Source organism: Pelodiscus sinensis, chromosome 1, assembly GCF_052426305.1.
Source record: "Pelodiscus sinensis isolate ZL-2025 chromosome 1, ASM5242630v1, whole genome shotgun sequence".
In the NCBI taxonomy this organism is placed as follows: Eukaryota; Metazoa; Chordata; order Testudines; family Trionychidae; genus Pelodiscus; species Pelodiscus sinensis.
The window spans coordinates 230901441-230928377 of NC_143052.1; the positions used below are offsets into that span (position 1 = coordinate 230901441).

Below are 26937 nucleotides of genomic sequence, written 5' to 3' on the forward strand. Positions count from 1 at the left end.
ATGAGTTTACATCCAGCAAGTAGGGCTGACAGCCATTGTGGGCCACAGGGCAATGTCTGAGTGGGACTCTAGCTCTTTGCCCCCAGGAGGGGTGGGGCCATTGGTGGAGGGGGTGAAGCTGAGGGCAGTCAGCCCTTAGTGCCACCCAGACTGTGGTGTGTCCCCCACAGTTCTCAAAGCCACCTGGAGCAGCATGTGGAATTGCTCTGGTAGCAATTCAAATGGGCCCAGAGCTTGGGATGATTGTCCCCTCTGCCTCCCTCACCTAGGCTGTGTCCAGACTCAGGGGTTTTTTCAAAAAAAGTAGCCTTTTTTCGAAAATACTTCCCCTGCGTCCAGACTCAAGCCGCGTTCTTTCGAAATTAATTCGAAAGAATGCGGCTTTTCTTTCGATGGCGGTAAACCTCAATTTACGAGGAAGAACGGCTTCTTTCGAAAGTTCATCTTTCGAAAGAAGGCGTTCTTCAATGTAAATAGGGCGTCTTCGAAAGAGAGCATCTCACTGGATGCTTTCTTTCGAAAAAGCAAGCCGCTTTTTCGAAATTTCTCCGTGCAGTCTAGACGCTCTCTTTCGAAAGAGGCTCTTTCGAAAGATGCTTTCAAAAGAGCCTCTTTCGAAAGAAGCCTGCAGTCTAGACATAGCCCTAGGGTACATCTAGGCTACATCCCTTTTTTTGGTAAAGAGATGTAAATTAAGCATGTTGATATTGCAAATGAAGCTGGGATTTGAATTTCCCGCGCATCACTTGCATAATAGCGGCTGCCACTTTTTTCCAAAATGAGGCTTTTTTGAAAAAAAATGGCAGTTTAGACTCAGATCTTTCAAAAATAAAACCCCTTTTTCAAAAGATCCTGTACTCCTTAAAAAATGAAAAAAAGCAAATCCTGGCTTCATTTGCGATATTGACATGCCTAATTTACATCCCTTTACCGAAAAAGGGATGTAGTCTAGACACACCCCTATTGTTGGCAGGCCATAGAACCAGAAAACCATGCAACTCAACACATACTAAGGGTGCATTCTTTTGATACAATTCCTATTTAAAATGATTTCAAAATGCTATGAAATATTGTTTCTCATATAGACTTAATAGATTTTTTTTTTTTAAAAAGAAAACCTTTCAAGGAGATACGATGCCTGAACAAAGTGATGGCATGGTGTGTGTTCTTGTAAAATACATCTGCCACTACCAGATCTGTCCAAGCTAATACTGTGCCTTTTTCATGTTGGGCCCAAGAGAAGAGATTTTCAGTACTAATTCTGTTTCTTCTCAACATTGCCCCAATCTGCATGCTGCTTTCATGTATTGCAGTTGTGAGAATCTGTTGCTCTTTTCAGTGTCTTTCTGTTCTTTGTGCAGCAGGCTGGAGCCTTCTGTCCCATTGATAGAAAAAAGTTTTAAAGAAGCATATACTGTCGTGTTTCTGCAGATCTCTTCACGGAATCCCCCTGCTTAGTCAGCAGCAAACTTCTGCCATTGTTAATTGGTTGAATCTCACTTGGTTTCCCTATTCCTGCTTGAACAGGCCAGCTGTGTTCATGGGCAAGTTTGATAAACTACTATGTATGTACAGACATTTTGTCTTATTGTAATACTGGCCACCCACTAGCATTACAATAAGTCTTTTCTCCTGTGTATGTACTTTGCACAGCACAATGGGATCTGTTCTTTACTGGGGCTTCTTAGAATGGCTAAAGTACGAGTAATCATAATAATTAATAGACATTTTACACGTCTGGGGTTTTTCTCTCATTATTTTCCCACCATTTTGACTTGCGTATCTCGGGGTGCGTCCACACTGCCCTTATTTTGAGATAACTAGTGTTATTTCAAAATAACAATGCGAGCATCTACACAGCCATTCCGTTATTTTGAAATAACGGACAGTTTATTCCGAAATCTGTAAATCTCATTCTACAAGGAATAATGCCTATTCCGAAATAGCTATTTCAAAATAAAGTGTGTATAGATGCTCCACTGCTGCTATTTTGAAATAGCCCCTGACCAAGGCCATTCTAAGTTATTTCTCCCCAGTGCCTCCTGGGTCTTTAAATTGAGATAGTGTGTCTACATTAGGGAAACCTGCCTCAGACTAATTTTGAGGCTTCCCCGCAGTGTAGATGTGCTATTTTAAAATAAGCTATGTAAGAAAAACTATTCTGGAATAGTTTATTTCTAAATAGGGGTACGTATAGACTACATGCCTCTCTCGCCAGAGGCATGTAGATTAGGCTACCCGACACAGTAAAATGAAGCGGCGATTTAAATAATCGCCGCTTCATTTAAATTTACATGGATGCCGCACTGAGCCGACAAACAGCTCATCAGCTGTTTGTCGGCTCAGCGCGATAGTCTGGACGCGTGGGTGTCGACATCAAAGGTATTTGTCGACCACCCAGGTAAACCTCATCCCAGGAGGCATACCTGGGTGGTCGACAAATACCTTTGATGTCAGCAGGGGAGCGTCCAGACAATCGCGCTGAGCCGACAAACAGCTGATCAGCTGTTTGTCGGCTCAGCGTGGCAGCCATGTAAATTTAAATGAAGCAGCGATTATTTAAATCGCCGCTTCATTTTACTATATCTGGTAGCCTAATCTACATGCCTCTGGCGACAGAGGCATGTAGTCTAGACGTACCCTAAGTGTGCAGTGTAGCTGTACCCTTAGTCAGTAAAGTATCTTCAGATTCAGGAAGATGCTTGAGGAAATCATTCCTCTTCCCTTTCCAATGTTTCTTTTTAGAAGATTTTATGGCTTTTTCCCTCGAGTCAGATTCTTTCTCCAGAAATTGTAACTTAGCCTTTTTGTGACTCTTAGCCTGGCATGGCTGGAATGTTTGAGGCTTGCTGGGCAAGTAATGAATGTGTAGCAAGCTCCGGTGCCAGTCTATGATATAGTAGTAGCCTGCCTGTATAAACTGTCCGTCACCCTGCAGTGTGCTAAAAGTTCCCTACTGCTCATTGACCTATTTCCATTTCAAAATAGAGCAAAGTGCACTACAGAACTTTGTGAGCTGTAGCAGGGTCGACATGGACAGTAAGTGTGTGGCAGTGTAGTGTGCTGTAAATTTGTACTTAGTGAGCTGCGTACAGACTGTTCATCTAGACAAGTCCTCATTGCATCATTGAGTGAGGAGTTTTATTTTTACAATAGACTTCCGATAATCTGGCACCTTTGGGACCTAGGTGGTGCCGGTTTATCAGATATGCCAGAGTACTGGGAGGTACTATAAGGGGGCGTACTCCCAACCCAATCCCCCTGCCCTCTCCTCCCCTTTCCTTCTGCAGAGCCAAACACCTCCTCTCCCTGCTATAATCCCTTCTCCCCCAACCTTATGTCCGGGTCCCAAGGCAGCTGCCTGTGCTCAACGGCCGGCTGCGAGAAAGTGCAGGCTGGACGCTGTGTGCGCTGAGGACTATGAGCGGAATGGCGCAGGAGGTGAGCACTGGCTCACAGCGGCCCGGCTGTGAGAGCGGCTGACTGGAGCACTTCTGGGTTCCAGTTGATGCCGGACTATTGGGAGAGCTGGACAATTGGAGTTTTACTGTATTTGTAACCTCACTGAAATTAGAAAGCCTCAGCTTGTTGGTTGCACAGGGGAAAACTTTGTTTCTGTGGAGATCAAGCAGAGTCCTTATGAAAGGTGATTTCATCGTAAATCATCAATAATTACTTGTTTGGGGGAAAGTCCCATAAAAAATTCTGAGAAGTGCACCTCTGCTGTTACACAGTTAATGATGTTCCAGGATCACTGTTTGGGAAGTATGAATTATTCAAGTATGAATTGTCCAAGTCAAAATCAGACTTGGGAATTCTGTCCTCAAGAAAAATCACACTTCATGTACATATTCTTGCACAGGAATGTACAAAAAAAAAAAGCTGTAATGTCAAGTGCAAGATGGAAAAAAAAATCTCTCTTTTCTCAGACTAGAGGATAACTAAAGTGTAGTTCTGTACATGGCATAGGGGAACATAGTGCATGTCTGTGTTGAGATAATCTAGTATCTGTGCAAGTGAGGGCAAAGAAATGCCTGATTGATATCAAGAAATGTGATGGATAGAGACATCAAGAAATGGTATACTATGTTGCCAATGCACTATCATTTAACCATTGAAGAGGGAATTTCCCTCTCAATGCCAAACATTGGACTTTTGTTTCTATTACAGTTGATTTTTGGGTGTACTGGTATTTGTTGTTACACAAGGAATTGTCAGAAATTAATCAAGAAGAGTTGTGTAAAAAAAAAAAAAAAAAAGTTGAACTAGTGTTAGAATTCCCCTTTTTTGCTTGTCTACTTTCTGGACAAGTGAAAACTTGGGGAATACATTACTCTTGACTAGCAACTATGCAACAAAATACTAAAATATTAAGATGGTCATCAGTATCTATAGTTTGTTATCCTTGATGCGTTTTGGATCCCAGTCAACTGAGTTTATGCTATCTGATCTCTTGTTTGAAATTAATCTTCTGTTGATGCTGTATTACAGGACGCAAATATGGGTCACCATTACCTTTCAAAAGGGTCACTGAGTGTCTCCCCAGGTGGCTCTGCCTCCTCTCCTCCCCCTGTTTTTCAATTGCCTTGGGTTACCAAGTCTTCCTGAATTGTCAAAATGGGTCCCCATCTGGAAAAGGTTGGGAACCGTATCAGGAACCTGTCTTGAATAGTGACGTGTATTAACTGAGATTAGATAACCAATTTAAATAATTATTCAGTCTTAATTTGATTGTATCACAGAAATCCAAGTCTAAACAGAGTTATCTCGCTACAAAAGGCAATTTCCCCTCTCTTAGTATTCACATCTCCCCATCGACTGCTGTGAGTGAGCCTGACTGAATTAGCCTCATTAACGGGGCTGGATTACCCAATAGGCAGATTAAGCATGTGCTTAGGGCACCAGCAAAGCAGGGGCACCAAAAAAAAAAAAAGTTTTGTTTTTATTTTGCATTACATAGGGGGCGCACCATAATCTTTTCAGTGCTTAGGGCCTCTAAAGGTCTTAATCTGGCCCTGCTCATTAACACTGGTCCTGCACTTGGTAAGTAACTTCCTTCTTTGTTGTACTTCTATGTATATTCCCCTGCCTCTTTAACTTCCACTCTAATTCATCTGATGAAGTGGGTTTTACCCACAAAAGCTTATGCCCTAATAAATCTGTTAATCTCTAAGGTACCACAAAACTCGTTATTTTGGCAGATACAGACTAACATGGCTACCCCTCTAAAACTCTTCTTAGACTGTGGTTTTCCCATCACTGACTTCTGCTGAGGCCTTCAAAAGCAGGATTATGTAGTGGTGCTTCAACAATTTGCATAGTGAGAATCACTGAACCAAACTTCATACGCTGTATATGATGGAAACCAGTTTCAATCAGGGGCAGCTGCTGCACCCTTAGTTCCAGCCCCTCTGGGGATACGCCTTGTAGCGCATTGTCTAAATTAGGGTGCATCGAGACAGCACCCTTCTGTTGGAATAAGCTACGCAATTTGTGCTATGCAAATTGCGTAGCTTATTCCGATTCTAAATCGAAAGAGCTTATTTTGAAATTTGGCACTGTCTACACAGCACCAAATTTCAAAATAAGGTGCTCTTCTGACAAATCCCTCAGCCCTCATGGAACGGAGGTTACAGGGTTGCCTGAATAGTGTGCCTCCTATTTCAGGAAATAGCGGGTGTTTTTAAAGACGTGGCATTGCTATTTCAGGTTACTTCTGGTATCCTGAAAGAGAAACACAGTTTAGATGTATCCGTAGGCTGTGTCTACACTGGCAAGTTATTCCGGAAAATCAGCCGCTTTTCCGGAAAAACTTGCCAGCTGTCTATACTGGCCACTTGAATTTCCGGAAAAGCACTGACGATCTAATGTAAAATCATCAGTGCTTTTCTGGAAAAACGACGCTGCTGCAGTTCGGGCAAAAGTCTTTTTCCAGAAAACTGTTCCAAAAAAGGGCCAGTGTAGACAGCACAGTAGTGTTTTCCGCAAAAAAGCCCCGATTTTGAAAATGACGATCAGGCTTTTTTGCAGAAAAGCGTGTCTAGATTGGCCACGGATGCTTTTCCAGAAAAGCGTCCTGCCAATCTAGACGTGCTTTTCAGAAAATGCGTTTAACGGAAAACTTTTCCGTTAAAAGCATTTCCGGAAAATCATGCCAGTGTAGACGTAGCCTTTAGAGTTTAATAACGCTGAAAGTCAGCATCTGTAGCAAATATGGTATAAGGTTGTTAATTTCATGTTTTTCTAATAATACAATAATAGTTGTGCATGGTGTTTTACAGTAATGAAAGAAAAGGTTCCAGCCCCAACACGCTTACAGTATAACTGGGATACAGTATCGTGAGTGGCAACAGCAGACTGTAGTACCATGTGGAGGGAGAGAGAAGGAATATGGCCACAACAAATTGTAACAATTAATGTTGTGGTTTTTAAAAGTAACCTAAATAAATGTTGCAATTACAGCTAGTTTTTAAAATAACACTTATCTTAATTATGTTTTTGTATCTTGCCCCTAGTCTAGTATTATATTAAATGTGTGGTGTTGAATCACTGCATTTAAAAAAATTTGTTAGGGATGTGAGGAGAGAGTTGGACTTTTCCTGCCAGTCTCCATTCTCTACTTCACTTTCTACTCTAATTAAACAAGTCAGCCATCCTTTAAAACCAAGGAATCTGTTTATACTGTTGACAGGTTTTCAATAAGACCGTCATCTGTGTGACTAATTTTTTTGACTCTGTACAATAATCACACATTGAGCTCAGAAATGTGTTTCTAGGTGATCTCCTAAGAGACAAAGACAGCAGGTATAAATACTACTCTGTCTTAATCCATGAACCTGAATACATAGGGCAGCAAAATTATAGAAGGAAGAACAGTTTCTATTTTGAGTTCATTTTTAGGGTTATTTCATAAATTATTCCTGTTTATCTCTGAGGCTTGGGCAATTGACATGCAAAGCAAATGAGAAGAGTATGTAAGTCTGAAAATAAAATTCGTGTTGTCAGCTCATTAGATGTCTTTGTGTATTGAATAATTTAATGAAAGTTCTATTAGAAGAATTCTGTTCTAGTATTTTGTAGAAGTGCTTAGTTCTTTACATGGAAAGTGCCCTGTAGGCTTCCTGTAATATATGAGGATATCTAGTACTAACATTACCCTGATTCCAAGGCAGCCGGACTATGAGCTCGTATACTTGCTTAAGAAACTATTGGGGATAAAATTTTAAAAAACAGTGGCACCAGAAATATTTTAACCCATATTTGTATATCTGCAACCAAAATAAATCCTGGTATTTGTGCTTTTTAAGCAGGGGCAGACGATCATTTTGCGGGGCCCCCCTTTGCCACGGCGCATGCATGGGGCTTTTTGAAGCGCTGGGCCCGGGGCAGCTGCCCTGCTCGCCCTGCCCTATATCCACCCTGGTTTTTAAGTACCTGCTTACAGTTACAGATCAGAACATTAGAGTGACAAGTACTCCACTGTGTGCCTGCAAGTCATTTTCAGAATGCCAAAATGTACATACAAACTGTACATGTCCAAGGGAAGGACCAGCTATGAATGTACTAGGCAGTGTATACCTTAAGGTGAACTTCTAATGGCCTCTGATGTGGGAGTGCAGAAGGGAAGGAGAAGGGTAAGAAGTGCCCTTCCTACAGACCAGCCAGCTGAACTGACTGGCTGCATGGTGTGTGTGTGTGTGTGTGTGTGTGTGTGTGTGTGTGTGTGTGTGTGTGTGTGTGTGTGTGTGTGTGTGTGTGTGTGTGTGTGTGTGTGTGTGTATGAGCATGTGTAGACTTTAAAGGAAGTAGCTCTGCATGCTCCCCTGTGAGTTAGAACACCTTTCGGGTTCATTTTCACAGTGAGGTAGAATGCTTTTGGTGGTGCTTCTAAGGATTCATGACTTTGCACTATGCACTGTGCAGGGGTGTGTGTGAATGGCTCGGCTAGTTCTTTCTGACTTAAAACAGAAAGAGAGACCCTCTATGCCAGGGGTGTCCAAACTTTTTTCAAAGAGGGCCAGCTTTGATGAAATGAACATGCGTGAGGGCCGACCATTTTGCCTGACGTTCTTTGAACCATTACAATTAAATGCAAATTAACTATTTTATGCAAAGTTTATTGCAAACGGCATACTTTTCATTTCGTCACATGGATGACAAATCTAAACAGGTGTTAAATCACTCTGCCTTTCATATCTGAAGGCCAGATGAAAAAAAAATCCAGGAAGCTGAAATATATGTCAGGAACATTGTAAAGTACATTACATATTATTGGTAATAAAGGTTGTCTGTCACCTTTTAAGTTCAAAAAATATGAACAGGAACATAACACCAAGTATACATGTTGTGTCCAAATATATTTATAACTGATTTAGACCAACTGACATTAACTGAGATTTTACAATGTATTCATCTCAATACATATGGATTCGTTGGGGGCCATAAAAGATAGATATTGCCAAATTACCTGTGGGGCCGTATTAAACCGGAACATGGGCTGCAATTGGCCCACGGGCCAGACTTTGGACATGCCTGCTCTATGCTCTTAAGAGTTTGTCTTCTCCAATTTATGGCTGAGAAACCCCACTATTCTGGATCACCATGGAAAATGGCAATATTTGGGCACAACAGGTATTTTGCAAGCACCTGATCATAGTTGGACTTATTTATTAGGTCCAGAAAGTGCAAATAAACATTTACCCTTTGTAACTGAGACCCCAGTCCTGTGAAGTGTGGCATGCTCTCAGCTCTCACTGAGATCCCTGGGCAACGGGAGAAGAGAGTGCCTGGCAGGATCAAGCCATAAAACACAATAGAGACACATACTTGGCAACCTTTAGATGGTCACATTCCTCAAAATGCACATCTGGAATTTGAGTGATTGGAAAGATCTATTCAATAGCAAGGGCCAGATTCTACTGTTAGGTACAGCAGCGGAAATCCAGAGTAATTACACCAACTTCCTTTGGTATTTATGGTGCTACAACTGAGGCCACAATCTGGTCTCAAAGTATTTCTTTCCCCATTGTGGTAGCAAATGTGCTTGGAATTATTTTAATACTGTTGAATGCTTAGTTTTGCTCTATATTTATGGTAGCACAACTAGAAAATCCTAATTTTTGAAATTCCTCTTTCCTTATTCAGTCTTCTATTTTCCTTCTTTGTTATTCATACAGTTCCTTTCCCTGCATTTTCTTCTTGACTTGGTCTCCTTTTCCTAACCCTTTCTGCTTCATTAGTCTGTCTATACTTTCTCTGCTTCTTTCTTTTTAAAAGTGTCTTGAACAGAAGCTAGACATTCACTATGCTGTCATTTTGTCAGTGAACACAATTTTGTAAGGACCCTGAGCCTGTTTGGTTTAATATGATCATAAATTCCTAATGCTGTTTGAGAGAACAATGTTCCACCAATTTTTTAACGATTGAAGACAAGCATATTTTAGAAATTTTGTTCACAACATTCAGTTGTTCCACAAATCTGTTTTTCTGTGCCCATCAGCTGAGCTTTCATCAATGCTAGAGAATGATCAGATGTAAAATTTAAATAAAAGTAATTCCATGATGACTTCCCTAGCTTTGGAAACTGGCTCTTTGAAAAAAATAATTTTGAGGAATATCAAGGCTAATTTATCATAAATTCAGGATAATAGCTGATTTGGTTAAACTGGAAGCTTAGAGGAGAGGAAATACTGGCATTTAAAAGCCACACTGCTTGAGCGTGTTATGTTAAATATGTAGCTGTGCTTTAAAAGGTTACTGAAAATGTTTCCTTATAGCAGATTCATTTTCAGCATGTCCTGTAACATTTAGGAATAACTTCTCTTGACAGGTTATCTGAGTCTGATGCATAGAAATGTGTGTTTTGGATTTGGATTACTGCCAATCTACACAACTGCTTTCTCTGACAGACTTGTAAATTGTTGGCAGTTGTCAACAGCTAGACTGTTGGCACCACCTGCTTCTAAAATGTGTCACCTCCTTCCTTCGTTCCCTGTTTTTCCTCTGAGTTAGCTTCAGGCATCTGCTTTTCCCATAGCTCTCCATTTTCCTTTGCTGAAGCAATAGGTGAATAGAAAAATTTGCAATTGCACTTTCTTTCCAGCTTTGCAGCCCTCTGTAGTGGGCTTTTCTTGTCCTGTGTTCACTGAAAGCTTTGCTCTTGGTTCAGACATGGCAGATGAAGCCGCAAGGTCAATTTAGGCCTCCTAACTCAGATTAGACCAGGTCCAGATTTGTGAATTCAGTATAATCTTTTTAGCCTCCCTCAGTGGAGTCTCACTTTAGCGAGGTCAGGCCTGCCTTATTCCTGTTCTTTAACCAGAACTCGAGGACCTCCTAACTAAAAAGTTTAAAAGCTTCAGAGGGATAGCCGAGTTAGTCTGTAACAGGAAAAAATTAAAAAAACAACAAATAGACTAGTAGCACCTATGGGTATGTCTACACTTACCCCCCTAGTTCGAACTAGGGGGGTAATGTATGCATACCGAACTTGCTAATGAAGCCCGGGATTTGAATTTCCCGGGCTTCATTAGCATAAAGCCGGCGCCGCCATTTTTAAAAGCCGGCTAGTGCGAACCCCGTGCCGCGCGGCTACACGCGGCACGGGCTAGATAGTTCGGACTAGCAAGCTATTCCGAACTATCTGTACGCCTCGTGGAATGAGGTGTACAGATAGTTTGGAATGGCTTGTTAGTCCGAACTATCTAGCCCGTGCCGCGTGTAGCCGCGCGGCACGGGGTTCGCACTAGCCGGCTTTTAAAAATGGCGGCGCCGGCTTTATGCTAATGAAGCCCGGGAAATTCAAATCCCGGGCTTCATTAGCAAGTTCGGTATGCATACATTACCCCCCTAGTTCGAACTAGGGGGGTAGTGTAGACATACCCTTAGAGACTAACAAAACATGTAGATGTTATGTAGCTTTAGTGGGCACAACCCACTTCTTCAGATGAATGGAGTTATTAAAGATCCAGTTTCAAAATAAATAAGGGATGGGGGTAGAGAAGGAAAAAAAAGGGGGAAAGAAACAGTCAATTAGTCTCCATGCTACATGAAGCTGGTAGAGAAGTTGCAAATTTCTTAAGTACCCATTGTTTGGTTTTTATGTCATTAGGATGTGGAATGTAGCCTGCCATCCAGCCAATGTCTTTATTCAGACCTCTGTGATAGGAATCACACCTGTAAATGAAGTTAAGTTCCAAGGCTTCCCTGTGTATTTAGTTTGTGGAATTGGCCTGAAACAGTACGGTGACATTGAGATCCATTAATGAGTGCCCAGGCAAGTTAAAATGTTCCCCAACGGGTTTCTCTGTGTTACCTTTTCAGATATCTGATTTTTGTCCATTAATTCTTTCCCATAGAGACTGTCCAGTTTGGCCAATATACATGCAGAGGGGCATTGCTGGCACGTGATGGCATAGATCACACTAGTGGATGTGCAATTATATGAGCCTCCGATGACCATGGTGGCTGATGTGGTTAGGTCCTGTGATGATATCACTTGTGTAGATGTGTGGACAGAGTTGGCATTGGGGTTGATTGCAGGGGTGGGTTCCTGGATGATTGTGATGGAGGTGTGCTGTGGGGTTATTGGAAAGAATTTGTCTGAGGATCAGAGGGTTGTCTGTAGGCGAGGATAGGCCTGTTTCCCAAGGCCTGTGAGAATGAGGGGTCATTTTCCAGGATAGGTTATAAATTGTTTATAATGTGTTGAAGGGGTTTAAGCTGGGATGAGTTCAGCTCAGTTCTTATTGTCTCCCTCTGGGGATGCTTCCTCTTTGATCAATTGTTTCCTCCATTGTCGTAAGTGGGGATTCTGCTTTGAATCACAGCTGCATTGATGTGCAGGGTACATTTGCAGTCCAGCTAGTGGATGGGGAATTCTCTAATTGTTTATATCTTCTGTACGATCAGGTCAGCAGTTGGAAGCTCCAACACCTTTGTGCATTTTGGGCACCCTGGTTATTAGTGGATAAAGGGAAATTACTCCATATGTACAGCCAAAGAAAAAAACAACACAATATATAAAAATGCTTTCATTGCTAAACTTTTCTGACATCTTAATGGTGCATGCTTTTAAAGAGTCAACAGGTTATTTACTGATTTAGTGAAATGCTTAAAATGTTCATTAAAAACTGTCTAGAGTCCACTTAGAGACACAAGACGTCAAGATGACACTTTCCCCACCACCCCGACTGTTAATGTGTCAATTGATCAGACTGCTTTTACACTGGGTAATCTTGCCAACAGAACTGTTTATTTTTCCTGTGGTGTAAGTGAAACCACTATGCAGCAGACATGAGAGAGATACATATGTGAGATATTTAAAAAGAGCAACAATTTATTTAAATAGTTGCTGTAAGGTGGGACAGTGCAGTTTGTTCAAAATAGCTATTAGATACATTTTTATGAATATGGATGAAAAATGTTTAGCATTTATTTAATGCCTTTTCTTTTTAAGGTCCCACATTTTTACTTGGATAATATGATAGATTGTGGCTACATTATACAACTATATTTAAAAAATCACAGAGCTCCCAAAATCTGTAATTATTCAAGTACACATGATGTGGCATAAGAACATATATTGAGTCAAAATTAGGTGTTTGTAAAGGTTTTGTAAATATTTGAAAAGTATAAATAAAGACTAACAGGCCTGCATATGTCTCCAGATTCGTGCCTGATTAATTTAATTATCTTCTGTCTCTACCTCAGTGCTTATCTTCCTGAAAGTCCTGCTTAAAGTTTTAATGTCTTTGTAATTATTATTCTGAAAAACACATCTTGGCTCTCTTGTATTTCCATACTTCTTTTAATAAGCCACCTCCGTGCCTGCTATGAAGGCCTTAGATATAACTGATATGCTGAAGTATTCTTTTTTTCTGCGACAATTTGCTGTAAATGTGCTTTATATGGTGACATTTTCAAAGAGTTCTATTCAAAATCATTGAAGTTCTTGAACAATTTATTTGCTTGTAAGTTTGCTCCTTCTCCAGTTCTGACTGGCTCCTTTCCATAGAAGTAAAAATTATCATTATTTTTCATTGTCATAGAAATCTGTATATTACTGATATGTAATGCGGCTGCTTAACAGACGGCATGTGAAGCAGCATATTAACTGATGCTTAAAATATATGTGTTTTACTATAGGGAAGAGAAATGTAGTGCACTATGTGGAATGATTAATCTTTTCAATGTAAGACTAAATAATTAGGCTCCTACCATTGCTAGTGATTAATTTAGCCGTGTTTGTCAGCTAACAAGGGCACATGTGGTCTGATTTCCTCCCTCAGGTTTTGTCAGTAGGTTTAAGAAGCTTCTTTTAGTAGCAATTTTTTTGCTTTGGTGTACTGAGATTTTAAAAAGTTGCTATTTATTGCATTGCAATTTCCAGTACAAAATCATGCCTTTTCCTAGGGAAAGTACAGCATAACTTTACCTTGGGTTTAGGAAAGAATTTATAGGAGAGTGCTCCCCAGTGCATTCATGTCTAATGTTCCATAGGAGAAGAAACTCAGAAAGATCGGAGCATGTTCTGAGAGCAGCTTCTTTCGCAACCCTGTACAAAGTCCATTGAAGTCCAATGCAAAGACTCACAATGACTTTACTGACCATTGGAAAATGTCCACTCTGCCTGGTCTTAGGAATGCAGTGTATGGGGCTCGTGGGTCTGCCTAATACATTAGGGTTGCCAAGTGTCTGGTTTTGGACCAGAAAGTCTGACTTTAAGGGGACCTGTATAGTTTCTGGCAGGCCCACTGATGCGGAGGGAGAGGGGAAAGGAGTGGGGCAACTGCCTTGTGGTCTGATGATACAAAAAGGGCCCCATAACTCCTGCCCGCTGCCTCCTCTACTGCAACGGCAGTGGTGGCCAGAGTCCCTTAAATTGTTGCTGGAGTGCTGTGCAGTGCTCTCTGGGCAGCACTGAGGACTGCCTAGTCCAGGGGTGGGCAATAATTTTTGACGGGGGGGCTACTCTAAAATTTTGGAAAGTGGTTGAGGGAAGCACTCTTCCATGATATTAATGGAGGAGGTGCGGGGTCTGGGATGGAGGTTGGGTGCAGAAGGGATCTTGGGGTAAGGGACTGGGGTACAAGAGGGAGACTGGAGTCTGGGAGGGAGTTGGGATGAAGCAGGCCGTTGTGACCTAGGGCAGGAGACTGGAGTGCAGGGGTTTGGGATGTGACCTAGGGTAGGAGGGGATTGTGATCTGGGGCAGGAGATTGGGGTGCCTGATCTGGGAGGGGGTTATTGGTGTAAGAGAGAGACAGAGGGTTGGGGCAGGAAAGGGCTGGGGTGCCAGAAGCAGGCTGTGGCCAGGAGACTTACCTGCCAGCTGCCAAACTAGCCTGCCTGCCTGCAGAGCTAAAGCGTGCAGAGCTTAAAATGTTTCCTAGCCAGTCTGCCTGCTTGGCCATATGCTTCACTGAATAACTGAACCAAGGAGAGGGGGTGTGATTCTTCTTGGCTTCCTGTTATTCAAACAAGCAGCTCCCATTGGCTGGTTTCTGGCCAGAAACAAGCCAATGGGATTGTGCTGGAGGCAGGGCATCTCTTGAAACTTCCCCCCTCTCTTCCAATTTTAAAACAGAAACAGAACCTTGCAGCCACATTTTGCATGGTGGGTGGGCTGCAGGGCAAGCTGAGGAGCCTGTCTGGGGCTCCCCGTTGATTCCGTAGGCCAGATCTGGTGGCTTGGTGGGTTGGATTTTGCTTAGGCCTGGCCTAGTCCCATCCCTGTCCCTTCTGGCCAATGTGCCACTCCTTCCAGTGCACAGAGCAGGACACTCTCATCTTGCTCAGAGGCCAGCAAGGCTATTGGCCGCCTTCCTGATTGCTGGTCAGAAGTATTGGCCAGACTTCAAAAGCCTGGTTGCTTTCTCGGACCTTCTCCCAGCTAGAGGCACTTTGGATTCCACTTTGACCTAGCCCCTGAGTGGCGTTGGCTTTGCTGATGCTGTGGGTCCAGTGAAGCTGCAGCCAGGGAAAGAGAGCAGGACCTGGCTCCTTGCTTGGTGCTGGGCAGGGGGAGATGGATTGGATAAATGGACTGTAAGGTGGATGGAAAGCTGGCTAGATTTTTGGGCTCGACAGTTAGTGATCAATGCCTCGATATTTGGTTGTTGATGGGTATCAGAGCACCTCAAGGATTGGTTTTGGGGTGGGTTTTGTTCAACATCTCTACTAAAAACCTGGATGAGGGGATGGATTGTACCCAGGGGAACGGTAGATACATTGGAGGGTAGGAATAGAGTCCAGAATGACCTAGACAAATTGGAGGATTGGGCCAAAAGAAATGTGATGGGGTTCAACAAGGACAAGTGCACAGTTTTGCACTTGGGATGCAGCGTTCTGCATTTGGGATGGAAGAATCCTAAGCACCGTTACAAGCTGGGGCCTGACTGGCTAAGCAGCAATTCAGCAGAAAAGGACGTGGGGGTTACAGTGGATGAGAAGCTGGATATGAGTCAACAGAGTGCCTTTGTAGGCAAGAAGGCTAATGGCATATTAGGGTGCATTAGGAGGAGTATTGCCAGCAGGTTTAGGGAAATAATTATTTCCCCTTTATTTGGTACTGGTGAGGCCACACCTGAAATACTGCACCCAATTCCGGGATCCCCACTACAGAAAGGATGTGGACGCATTGGACATGGTCCAGTGGAGGACAACAAAAATGACTAGGGAGCTGGAGCACATGACCTACAAGGAGAAGCTGAGAAATTTGGGCTTGTTTAGTCTGCAGAAGAGAAAAGTGAGGGGGGATTTGATAGCAGCCTTCAACTTCCTGAAAGGAGGTTCCTAAGAGGCTGGAGAAAGGCTGTTCTCAGTAGTGACAGGTGGCAGAACAAGGAGCAATGGTCTCAAGTTACAGTGGGAGAGGTCTAGGTTGGATATTAGGAAAAACGATTTCACTGAGAGGGTGGTGAAGTACTAGAATGGGTTCCCTAGGGAGGTGGTGGAATCTCCATCCATAGAGGTTTTTAATTCTCAGCTTGACAAAGTCCTGGCAGGGATGATTTAGTTGGGTTGGTCCTGCTTTGGGCAGGAGGGCTGGATTTGATGACCTCCCGAGGTCTCTTCCACCCTATGTGTGTATGAGTTGTAGTGTCCCATTAATTTTTCCTACCTTAAGGACAATTGGCTGGGTGGGAGGTGGAGGTGCTTGAGTCATCAACCCACATCAGCTCCCACTCAGCTATCTCGTGTGCAGGCAGGCTCCATGTTAGGCTACAGTTCGCAGTGATGGCTCTGTGGGTGGCAAATGATTAGTCCCTTTCCAGGGAGAGAGAGCCCAGGTGGAAGGGTAAGCAGGGAAGAGGAGTGAGTAGGGCCTTGGAGGGAAGGGGACAAAGGCTTAGGAGAGAGGTGGAGTAGAGGATGTAGCCTCACAGGAAGAGGTGGGAAGGGGGGTGGTGCCAGCAAGTCCTGCTGTGGTGTCTGGTATCAAGACCTGGAAAGCTGGCAACCCTGTAATACGTGCGGTGTAGTATGAGGAGTTCTCAACACACAAATGGGAGCTAAAGGATATCTCCCTCCTCCTCCTTCCTTTGTGTAGCCAAGAGAGGCATTGGAGAGGACAGGCAAAGAGAATCCTTTTCCTCAAAGCAACTAGAATGAGCTGTGGAAGGAGGGAGAGCAGTAGGCCTGATTCTCCAGTAACTGTGCAAAGTAGATGTAAACTATTACCAAACTGGAATTGTTCATTCACTCCTATTAAGACAGGGGCAGAAGGACAAGGTTCTGTGGGGACCACAGGTTCTGTCCAGATGCTCTGGCCTCCCATGTGCCTCCCCAGGTTCTGAATAGCCCTGGATGAGCTCTGCATCCTCTATCCTCTCCATCAGCTTTTCCACGAGAAAGCGAGGTTGGGCCCTGCAAATTCCATCTGTGGATTTCTGAGTGACTTGGGAGCATTTGCATTGCATATTGCATTCAAGTGTGAGATGGAGAGTTTTTTCCACTGACCACCTCAGTCAATCTTCTGAGTTCCCATGGAAACAGCATGTTTGTAGTATCAGTGATTACAAAGTATGATCTTCGTCGTTGGGGACTGGCTCATAAAAAGTAGACTTCTCTCCATCAGTCACAGGCACAACAAAAGGCACACCCGTCTTCCCTCCAGCCCAAGTCTGTGTGCTCAGCTCTCTCAGCAGCTGCCAAAGGGTTAAGAATACAGTTTTCTGTATGGAGAATAGTTTGTCTCTTAATTAATAACAGCATTCCCAGCTGCGCTGTGAGTGCATTCAGAACAAAGGCTGGAAGGGAAGCTTGAATACTTGACAGTAGTTACAGTTATGCTTGAGGCAGGCTATACTTTTCTTTTCTGAAAACCTGTATGTGCAAGGGATCTGTCCCTATTGCTAGCAGGGGCGGCAGGTTTGTATAATTTTTGGTGGTGCCCAGAATGGGTCTAGTCCTCCCCTCCCCCAACCTCCCACCCACCCACCCGCACTCGCCCGCTTCAATATATTATATTGAATATTCAGTATATATTGAAATATACATATTTCACCCTTTTTAAAATATTTGCACCCTTTTTTCCTGGGTTATCCACACAAACACCATAGTAGCATAAGCATGGAATGAACCCATTGTGGATTCCATTGTGCATTAAATATATTACATTATATTTTGTTGTACCTGTTGTGATGAAGTGGGAATGTTCTTAATGTTTTCTCTGATGGACACATGACCAGAAGGAAAGTCCCCTCTCGAAGGACTTTTCCCACCATCCTCCTACCAATAGGGATTAGTTTGTTCCCCATCAACCCCCCCTCATGCAAATATCCTGCAATTGCATTAACCCACTGTGTGTGACATTCACTTGGGGGTGGAGAGGCTGGGAGAAGTGTTCCCTCTAAGAGTTTCCTCCCATGAGCAGAATGAATTTTGTGTTGTGCACCAGTACTGAGTTTATGTGGCTTGTTTGGATGTGCCACTGTGGTACCCAAGTTATTAATAAATATCTTATAAACCTCTCCCTTTTCCCTCTGCTGCCATGTCTCCTCCTCTTGCTCCATCAGCTCCCCTGGTGCCTGTTGCCCCCCAACCCCTCACCCTCCTCTACTGTCCTGACTCCTGCCCTTCTCACTGCCCTCAGCCCTCGTGGGACCTGCCCCCCTCCACCAGCCCTTCTATCCCCCCCTGTGCCCACTCCTCCAGTAGCCCACTCTGATCATGTGAGCTACCCCTCTTCATCCCCTCTCCTAACACCTCCCTCTACACACCTGCCCTGCCTCTCTCCTCTGGTGCCGGTCTCTCCCCTGCAGGTGTCTGCCCTTCTGCTTCACCCCCAGAATCCCTTGCACCTTCCCTTTCCCCTTCACCCTCCTGGTGCCCCCTCTTTCCTCACTGCCCCTGCCCCCTTTGCCCTCTTTTCCCATGATGCCCACCCCCTCACCACCCTCTGCCCTCATTCCCTTCATGCCCTGTGCCCTCACACATGACTTGCTCCATCCCCGCCTTCCTCATGCCCACCCCTTCTTTCAAGCCTTCTCTCAGCACCTCCCCTCCCCCGTCTAGCACCCAATGCCCTTCCCCTCTCCTCTTCTCTCCCAGCATCACCCTGTCCCTCCTCCCACTGACACCTCCCGTCTTGCCCTTTTCCTCAGTTTCCACTTGGCCACCTGGCATTTCTCTCCTCCACCCTGTCCATTGGTACCTTCCCCTTTCTTCTCCTGACTTGCCCCCCTCCCCTCAGCACAAGCCCCTTCCTCTCCCACCTCTTCCCCCTATGTTTCCCCCTCCTCATCCCACTCTTCCCCTCCCCACCTTCTTCGTTCCAGTTTGCAGTGCTGGAGTCTGTGATCGGGCCCCAGCTGCTTAAAGGGCTCCAGACTACTTGCCGGGCCTGGAGCTGGGTCGCACGGTGCAACTCTGGGCTGAGCGCTTTTAAAGTCCCAGCCCGTGATGTCACACCATGCCCGGGCATCTCCCCTCTCAGCTGTTGTGCGGCGTTTCAGCACGCCGTGCATGCGCAGCTTTCATTCTGGCAGGGACGCTCCAGGCCCGGGGAATGGGGAGACGCTCTGGGGCCAGAGGGGAGGACGTGCGTGGGAGGGAGGGGTAGCTGGTGGAGGCCAGGGCCCGCTCCAGGCAGGGCCAGGGGAGAGACTCAGCTCCAAATATTGGTGGAGCAGGGCCTCTGCCTCTGAATATTCCTAGAGCCTGGGCACCATGAGCCCATATAATTTGCCGCCTATGATTGCTAGTGTTTTGTAGTCACTGGAAAGGGTGCTGTCAGTGAGTTTTTTCCCTCATGGCTATTGGTTTGTTATTTACTCTTCATTATAATAGTGTCTTTGGAGCATGAAAACATTTCTCTCTATTTGTATTATCTGTTATTTATTACCCCCCCTCCTTAAGTTTTGGGTGAAGCTGAAATGAAAATGGTAAATTCCCTCTAGCTCCTATATATTTGAGAGAGTTTGTGTTTGTCTGTCTGTATCCCTCCCCTGACTGTGCCTGCTGTAACTGCATGGCTACGTCTACACTGGCCCCTTTTCCGGAAGGGGCATGTAAATTTCAGCAGTCGTCGTAGGGAAATCCGCGGGGGATTTAAATATCCCCCGCGGCATTTAAATAAAAATGTCCGCCGCTTTTTTCCGGCTTTTAAAAAAGCCGGAAAAGAGCGTCTAGACTGGCCCCGATCCTCCGGAAAAAGTGCCCTTTTCCGGAGGCTCTTATTCTTACTTTGAAGTAAGAATAAGAGCCTCCGGAAAAGGGCACTTTTTCCGGAGGATCGGGGCCAGTCTAGACGCTCTTTTCCGGCTTTTTTAAAAGCCGGAAAAAAGCGGCGGACATTTTTATTTAAATGCCGCGGGGGATATTTAAATCCCCCGCGGATTTCCCTACGACGACTGCTGAAATTTACATGCCCCTTCCGGAAAAGGGGCCAGTGTAGACGAGCCCCATCAGGCATGGAGAGGTGTTTTTCACCTGACCACAAGCTGCTGTGGTGAGAGAGGGCTGGGGTAGTCCTCTCTCTCTGGGACAGCCTGCATATTGAACCCATCTTCTTCCCTACCCCAGAGCAATAGCTTAAATGAAGAATATAAACACTTATTTGAGTGGAAGAACCTGAGCAATGCCAGGTAAACCCTCTAGTATAATTATATTTTACGTCTACCAGATTCTCTTTGTTATGTTGGGGGTGTTTTGGCTCAGAATTGTGCGAATGAGGGATTGACTGGCAGATCCCTTTGCCCCTGCTTTACTATATCTTTGCCTGTGCTGAGGGTAAGTAAATTAAGTTCATTTCAGCTGAGAATCTGCCCTTATGTTTCTACCCCATTCAATTGTGAAGATATTCTTCAAATGTAAACTGATTACAGGGTTTAAAGTTCAGGACATATTTTCCTCCCCAAATGTGTGTTACTTAGTCCATGGCACACTTGCTCAGGACTGGCCAGTGAGTAAGAAGGGATGCACCTACTGATAATTGTCAAGCCATAGGCCATAAGAAAAAGGGATCAGGGTTAACAAATCTGCATTAACATGAATCAGTGGCCCATTCCCAGACCACCTTTGTCTTGACCCCAATTGAACCTTTTACTGCTGTATGTGTAAGACCAAACTGAAGGACAGAAATTGTATAGGGATTTTAGAGATGTACAGGGTACCAAACCTCCATACTGGCCTGAATTTCACCCATAATTATCACTGCCTAGTCCACATTCTCCTTCCTGATGACTTTCTAACTTTTCTCCTCTCTAAAGTTTCTTTTTCTAAAACTTCCCACCTTTATGGTTTCTTCATACTCTTGTTTTGTAGTTCATATCTTTCTCATTCTAATTAGGATCAAAACATCATTAGAGAACGGGGTTTTCTGACTTCACCAAGCCTGGTGTTTTTCTCTTGTCTTTTCTATGCTTGCATCTCCCTTACACTTTCCACATTTTTATTGTCATGAACAATGCTATTTTGTTCTGAAGAAAGATTTCCAGTTGCAGCCTGTTGGTCATTCTTTTTTTGGCAGTTGTGTGAAGCTCTGGGGTGAAATTCAAAGGTGACATAAACAGTGCAGTTTATACATCAATAAAAATGAGGCTTGTAACGTGTGAGGGAGAGGAAGAATAGGGTCATCAAATCTAATGTAACCCACATGAAGCTGTAAGATTAAGTAGATTTACTCTCTTACTTTGTTTTTATCCTTCTTTTGGTTGCACTCACTGCTGTCACTTTTCCTTTCAATTTCCTTTGTGTGTTGGTTACTCCCTTAGGCATAGATGATAATTTTACTGTGTGCCCTGAGTAAGACACAGCATGTGGCACATTGAGTTACAATTCAGTCCTCATTTCCCTCTCTCTCCAAGATGAGAATTAGACTATGTACACTCCTTTCCCCTTCACACCTGCTCACTGGAGCTAGCTGGTACATTGTGGTGCTAGAACTTCCTGTCCACCTGCATGGGAGCAGGAGTAGCCCCACATTAAAATGGAATTGCATCCATTTACACCAGCTGAGACTTGGGACCTTTTTTTTTTTTCCTACATAGCAATATCAAGTTAGAAGCCTATTCCTCTGTGGCATTTTTTTTAAAGGAGCAGAATAGTCTGCGAGAAATATATTTCACCTAAGCAGTATGGATTAGAAGGTCCCTCACCAAAGGCTCTTGTGTAAATTACATGGCCATGGGATAAGAGGGAAGGTCCTTTCTTGGACTGAGAACTGGTTAAAAGACAGGAAACAAAGGGTAGGAATAAATGGTAAATTTTCAGATTGGAGAGGGGTAACTAGTGGTGTACCCCAAGGGTCAGTCCTGGGACCAATCCTTTTCAACTTATTCATAAATGATCTGGAGAAAGGGGTAAGCAGTGAGGTAGTAAAGTTTGCGGATGATACCAAACTGTTTAGGATAGTCAAGACAGAAGCAGACTGTGAGGGACTCCAAGAAGATCTCACCAAACTGAGTGATTGGGCAACAAAATGGCAAATGAAATTTAATGTGGATAAGTGTAAAGTAATGCACACCGGGAAAAATAACCCCAACTATACATACAGTCTGATGGGGGCTAATTTGGCTACGACAAATCAGGAAAGAGATCTTGGAGTTATCATGGACAGTTCTCTGAAAACTTCCACACAGTGTGCAGCGGCGGTCAAAAAGGCAAATAGGATGCTAGGAATTATTAGGAAAGGGATAGAAAATAAGACCCAGAATATCTTACTGCCCCTGTATAAAACTATGGTACGCCCACATCTTGAATACTGTGTACAGATGTGGTCTCCTCACCTCAAAAAAGATATTTTGGCCTTAGAAAGGGTTCAGAAAAGGGCAACTAAAATGATTAGGGGTTTGGAACGGGTCCCATATGAGGAGAGGTTGAAGCGACTGGGACTTTTCAGTTTCGAAAAGAGGAGACCGAGGGGGGATATGATAGAGGTCTATAAAATCATGAGTGGTGTGGAGAGGGCCGAAAAAGAAAAGTTATTTATTAGTTCCCTAAATAGAAGAACTAGAGGACACCAAATGAAATTAATGGGGAGCAGGTTTAAAACTAATAAAAGAAAGTTCTTCACACAGTGTGTAGTCAACCTGTGGAACTCCTTGCCAGAGGAGGCTGTGAAGGCTAGGACTATAATAGTTTAAAGAGAAGCTAGATAATTTCATGGAGGTTAGGTCCATAAAAGGCTATTAGCCAGGGGATAAAATGGTGTCCTTGTCCTCTGTCTGTCAGAGGCTGGAGAGGGATGGCAGGAGACAAATCACTTGATCATTGTCTTCGGTCCACCCTCTCTGGGGCACCTGGTGCTGGCCACTGACAGTAGACAGGATACTGGGCTAGATGGACCTTTGGTCTGACCCAGTACGGCCATTCTTATGTTCTTATGTTATGTTCTTAAGATCTAAATAATACCTCATTACCAAAAGGCAATGGGATCCTTTGTGGATTGTTTTCTGGATACTGATCTCAGTTTTTATTACACCTACTAAAGGTCTTCCTACTCCTACCTGAGAACCCTCTGTTTCTGTATTCAAGGATCATCTTAGCCCTTTGGGGTAAAACATTACATTACTGTAGCATATATTATTGTTAATGCCACAGGTAAAACCTTGGTACATCATTCACCAGTTTGTCATTGTGCTCACCAATTTCCAGAATGCTGTCTTACACAGGAGTTAATCATTTTTCCCTATGTTGTAAGATGACAATATGAATTTCTGATCATAGATTCATAAATTTTATAGCCAGAAGGGACCACTGTGATCATCTTAACTGCATTTCTGCAGAATGCACGCTGTAGAACTTTGCCCAAATAATACTTGTTTGAAGTAGATCAAAACTTTTTTTAAAAATCTATCTTGATTTTAAAATCTCCAGAGACTGGGAGTCTAACACAAACTTTAGTAAGTTGTTCTGGTGTGTAATTACTGTCATGGTTAAAATGTATACCTTATTTTTAGTGTGACTCTGATCAAGCTTCAGCCTCCAGTCATTAGATCTTGTTGTACCTTTGTCGCTAGATTGTTTCCCATGTAGGCACTTATAGGTGGTGATCAAGTCATCCTGCAACTTTCTTTTTGCTAGAGTCTATCATTATAAAGCATGTTTGCAACCCTTTTATCATTCTTCTGGCTCTGCTTTGATCCCTCTCCAATTTATCATCCATTCTTCTTGAATAGTGGACACCAGAACTGGACATTATTCCAAAAGCAGTCACACTAGGGTCAAGGACAGAGGCACTGCAACCTTCCTACTCCTACCTGAGAATCCTCTGTTTCTGTATTCAAGGATCATCTTAGCCCTTTTGGGTATAACATTACATTTAAAGCTCATGTTCAGCTGGTTATCCTCCATGATTTCCAACACTTTTTCAGTCACTGCTTCCTAGGATAGAGTCCCTCATCCTGTATGTGGGGCCTTCATCCTTTGTTCTGAGATAGATGTACAGCATTACAGACAGCTGTATTAAAGTATATGTTTTATTTGTGCCCAGTTTACCAAATGACCCAGATCACTATATATGAGTGACCTGTCCTCTTCATTATTTATCACTTCCCCAATCTTTGTTCTCATCTGCAGATGTTATCAGTGATTATTTGGTGTTGTAATCCGGGGTGTGTCTAGACTACATGCCTCCTTCGACGGAGGCATGTAGATTAGCCAGATCGGAAGAGGGAAATGAAGCCGCGATTAAAATAATCGCGGCTTCATTTAAATTTAAATGGCTGCCCCGATCTGCCGATCAGCTGTTTGTCGGCAGATCGGGGGAGTCTGGACGCGATGCCCCGACAAAGAAGCCTTTCTTCATCGACACAGGTAAGCCTCGTGAAACCAGGTTTACCTGTGTCGATGAAGAAAGGCTTCTTTGTCGGGGCATCGCGTCCAGACTCCCCCGATCTGCCGACAAACAGCTGATCGGCAGATCGGGGCAGCCATTTAAATTTAAATGAAGCCGCGATTATTTTAATCGCGGCTTCATTTCCCTCTTCCGATCTGGCTAATCTACATGCCTCCGTCGAAGGAGGCATGTAGTCTAGACACACCCCCAGGTGTCAAGGCTGTTCCCTACTCTGGCACTTCAAGTGCAGAAGGTGGGGGCCTGCAAGAGACTTTAAAATATCCTGCCACTAATGGTTTCTGCTTAAGAGCTCCCCAAGGTCACGGATTCCCTGACCTTGGGTCGTATACTGCCACCACCAAAATGCAAAAACCCCTCTGACAATCCAGGAAGATGCACTTGGTAATTTCTTCTTGTGGCGTAACCCCAAGCTCTTTAGCCTTCTTTCAGGTGAGAGCTTAAAAAAACAACTTGTAATTTCTTAATAATTGACCTTTCAATTTCAGGCATATGTACTCAGTGGCTGCGTCTAGACCGGCATGATTTTCGGCAAATGCTTTTAGCGGAAAAGTTTTTCCGTTAAAAGCATTTGCAGAAAAGAGCATCTAGATTGGCACGGGCGCTTTTGCGCAAAAGCACTTTTTGCGGAAAAGCATCCATGCCAATCTAGACATGGTTTTGCGCAAGAAAGCCCTGATCCTCATTTTTGCCATCGGGGCTTTTTTGCGAAAAACAGTTTTTAGCTGTTTACACCAGCCCTCTTGCGCAAAAGCATTTGCGCAAGAGGGCTTTTTCCTGAGCGGGAGCAGCCTAGTATTTGTGCAAGAACACCGACAATCTTACATTAGATCATTAGTGTTCTTGTGCAAATTCAAGCGGCCAGTGTAGACAGCTGGCAAGTTTTTTGTGGAAAAACTTGCCAGTCTAGACGTAGCCAGTATGTTCTGCCTTCTAGAACACAGGAATAAGATCATTGTCTTAAAAGGGCACATCTATTAACAAAACAAAGAAGACATGCTTGGTAAAGCATACTTGGTTGCTATAGATGCTACAGAGCAACTGAAAAAAGCCAGGTTAAAAACACAGATCTCAGCACAGAGTTCCAAAAACCCAAAATAAAGAAAGTAACCTGTTCGCATCTAATTAAACATTCCCTGTTCTACTTACAACTCTGTTCTAAGGTTTAGTTTTTCCTTAGGCATGGATATCGCTAGAAATTCCATGCCTTGTTCCTGGCTTAACTCATATCTCCCAGCTCTTGTTCTGCCTTCATAAAAGACTGCAACAGAAGGGTCCTGCTTCAGTTCAAATCACACACTCTCTTTTCATTGGCGCTCTCGGCTCCCTGCCAACACTTCTTAGAGCTTCTTAAGGGCCCACTGTTTTTGAGTTTAATTGTGACAGGCAATTTAGTTAACTGAATGGCTGGCATGTCCAGAAAAAGGGTAGCAACCTCTCCCATTCATCACACCAGGCCATTGCTAAAAATATTAAATAGTGTAGTGTCAAGAATCAACAATCGGGAGAATCTGCTAGAAACTCATCCACTTAATAGTGAATCCTTATTTATTGTTAGATTTTGAGACCTGTCATTTTCCCATTTTTAATCTGTTTAATGTGTGTCATGTTCACTATTTCATTTTAGTTTTTAAATCTTAAGTCTGTCAAGCAAAGCCAAGTCAAATGCCTTCTAGAAGTGTATCATATCAACACTACTATTTTTATCAACAAAATTTGTAACCTCATCAAAACAAGATATGAAGTCAGTCGGACAGCATATATTAGTCATGTTGATAGTGCTAAATTATATTTTATTAATTGAGCTGCATTAGCCATTCCATTGTTTTGCCTGTGATTGATATCAGGCTGACAGGTTTTATAATTACCTAGGTCATTCAATTTACCCTTCTAAAATATTGGCAGAATACAAGAAACTTCATCTGTCCGTCAGAATATTTACTAAACATTTAGACTTTTAGTGAAATTTTCTGCAAGGAATGCTTGGTTGGAAGTTATTGTTAATGTTAAATGAGCCTAAAATTAGAAATTCCAAGAGTATTTTTACTATGATTATGGATTTTATTTTTTAAAAGTAGAGGGGTTGAAACAACGTTGTTTATCTTTTAGATTCATGGTGTCCAACACACTAGCCACATGTGGCTATTTGGCTGGTTGAGTGTGGCTAGGTGACTTGAACAATTATTCATTATTTCAGAATATTTGGGGGCAGGGATAGCTCAGTGGTTTGAGCATTGGCCTGCTAAATCCAGGGTTGTGAGCTCAATCCCTGTGGAGGTGATTTGGGGCAAAAATTTGTCAGGGATGGTACTTGGTCCTGCTGTGAAGGCAGGGGACTGGACTCAATGACCTTTCAAGGTCCCTTCCAGTTCTAGGAGATAGGCAATCTCCATTAATAGAATAATGTGGTTAGTTTGCTATATAGTTGGCTACTTCTTTAGAACTGGTTGGACATTAAGGGTATGTCTACATTGCATTCCTTTTCCGAGAGAGGAATGCAAATGCGGACAAGTGAAATTTCAAATGAAGCACGGATTTGAATTTCCCGTGCTTCATTTGCATAATTGTGGACCACTGCTTTTCCGAAATAGCTTATTTCAGGAAAAGAAACGCGGTCCGCGCAGGGTTATTTCGAG

General features: G+C 43.4%; 1 protein-coding gene across 1 annotated transcript in view; it reads left to right on the forward strand.

Moving 5' to 3' along the window:
* Nucleotides 1-26937, forward strand: part of OCA2 (OCA2 melanosomal transmembrane protein) — a 367587-nt gene that overhangs the window by 77749 nt on the left and 262901 nt on the right. The gene's annotated exons all lie outside the window — the stretch shown is intronic.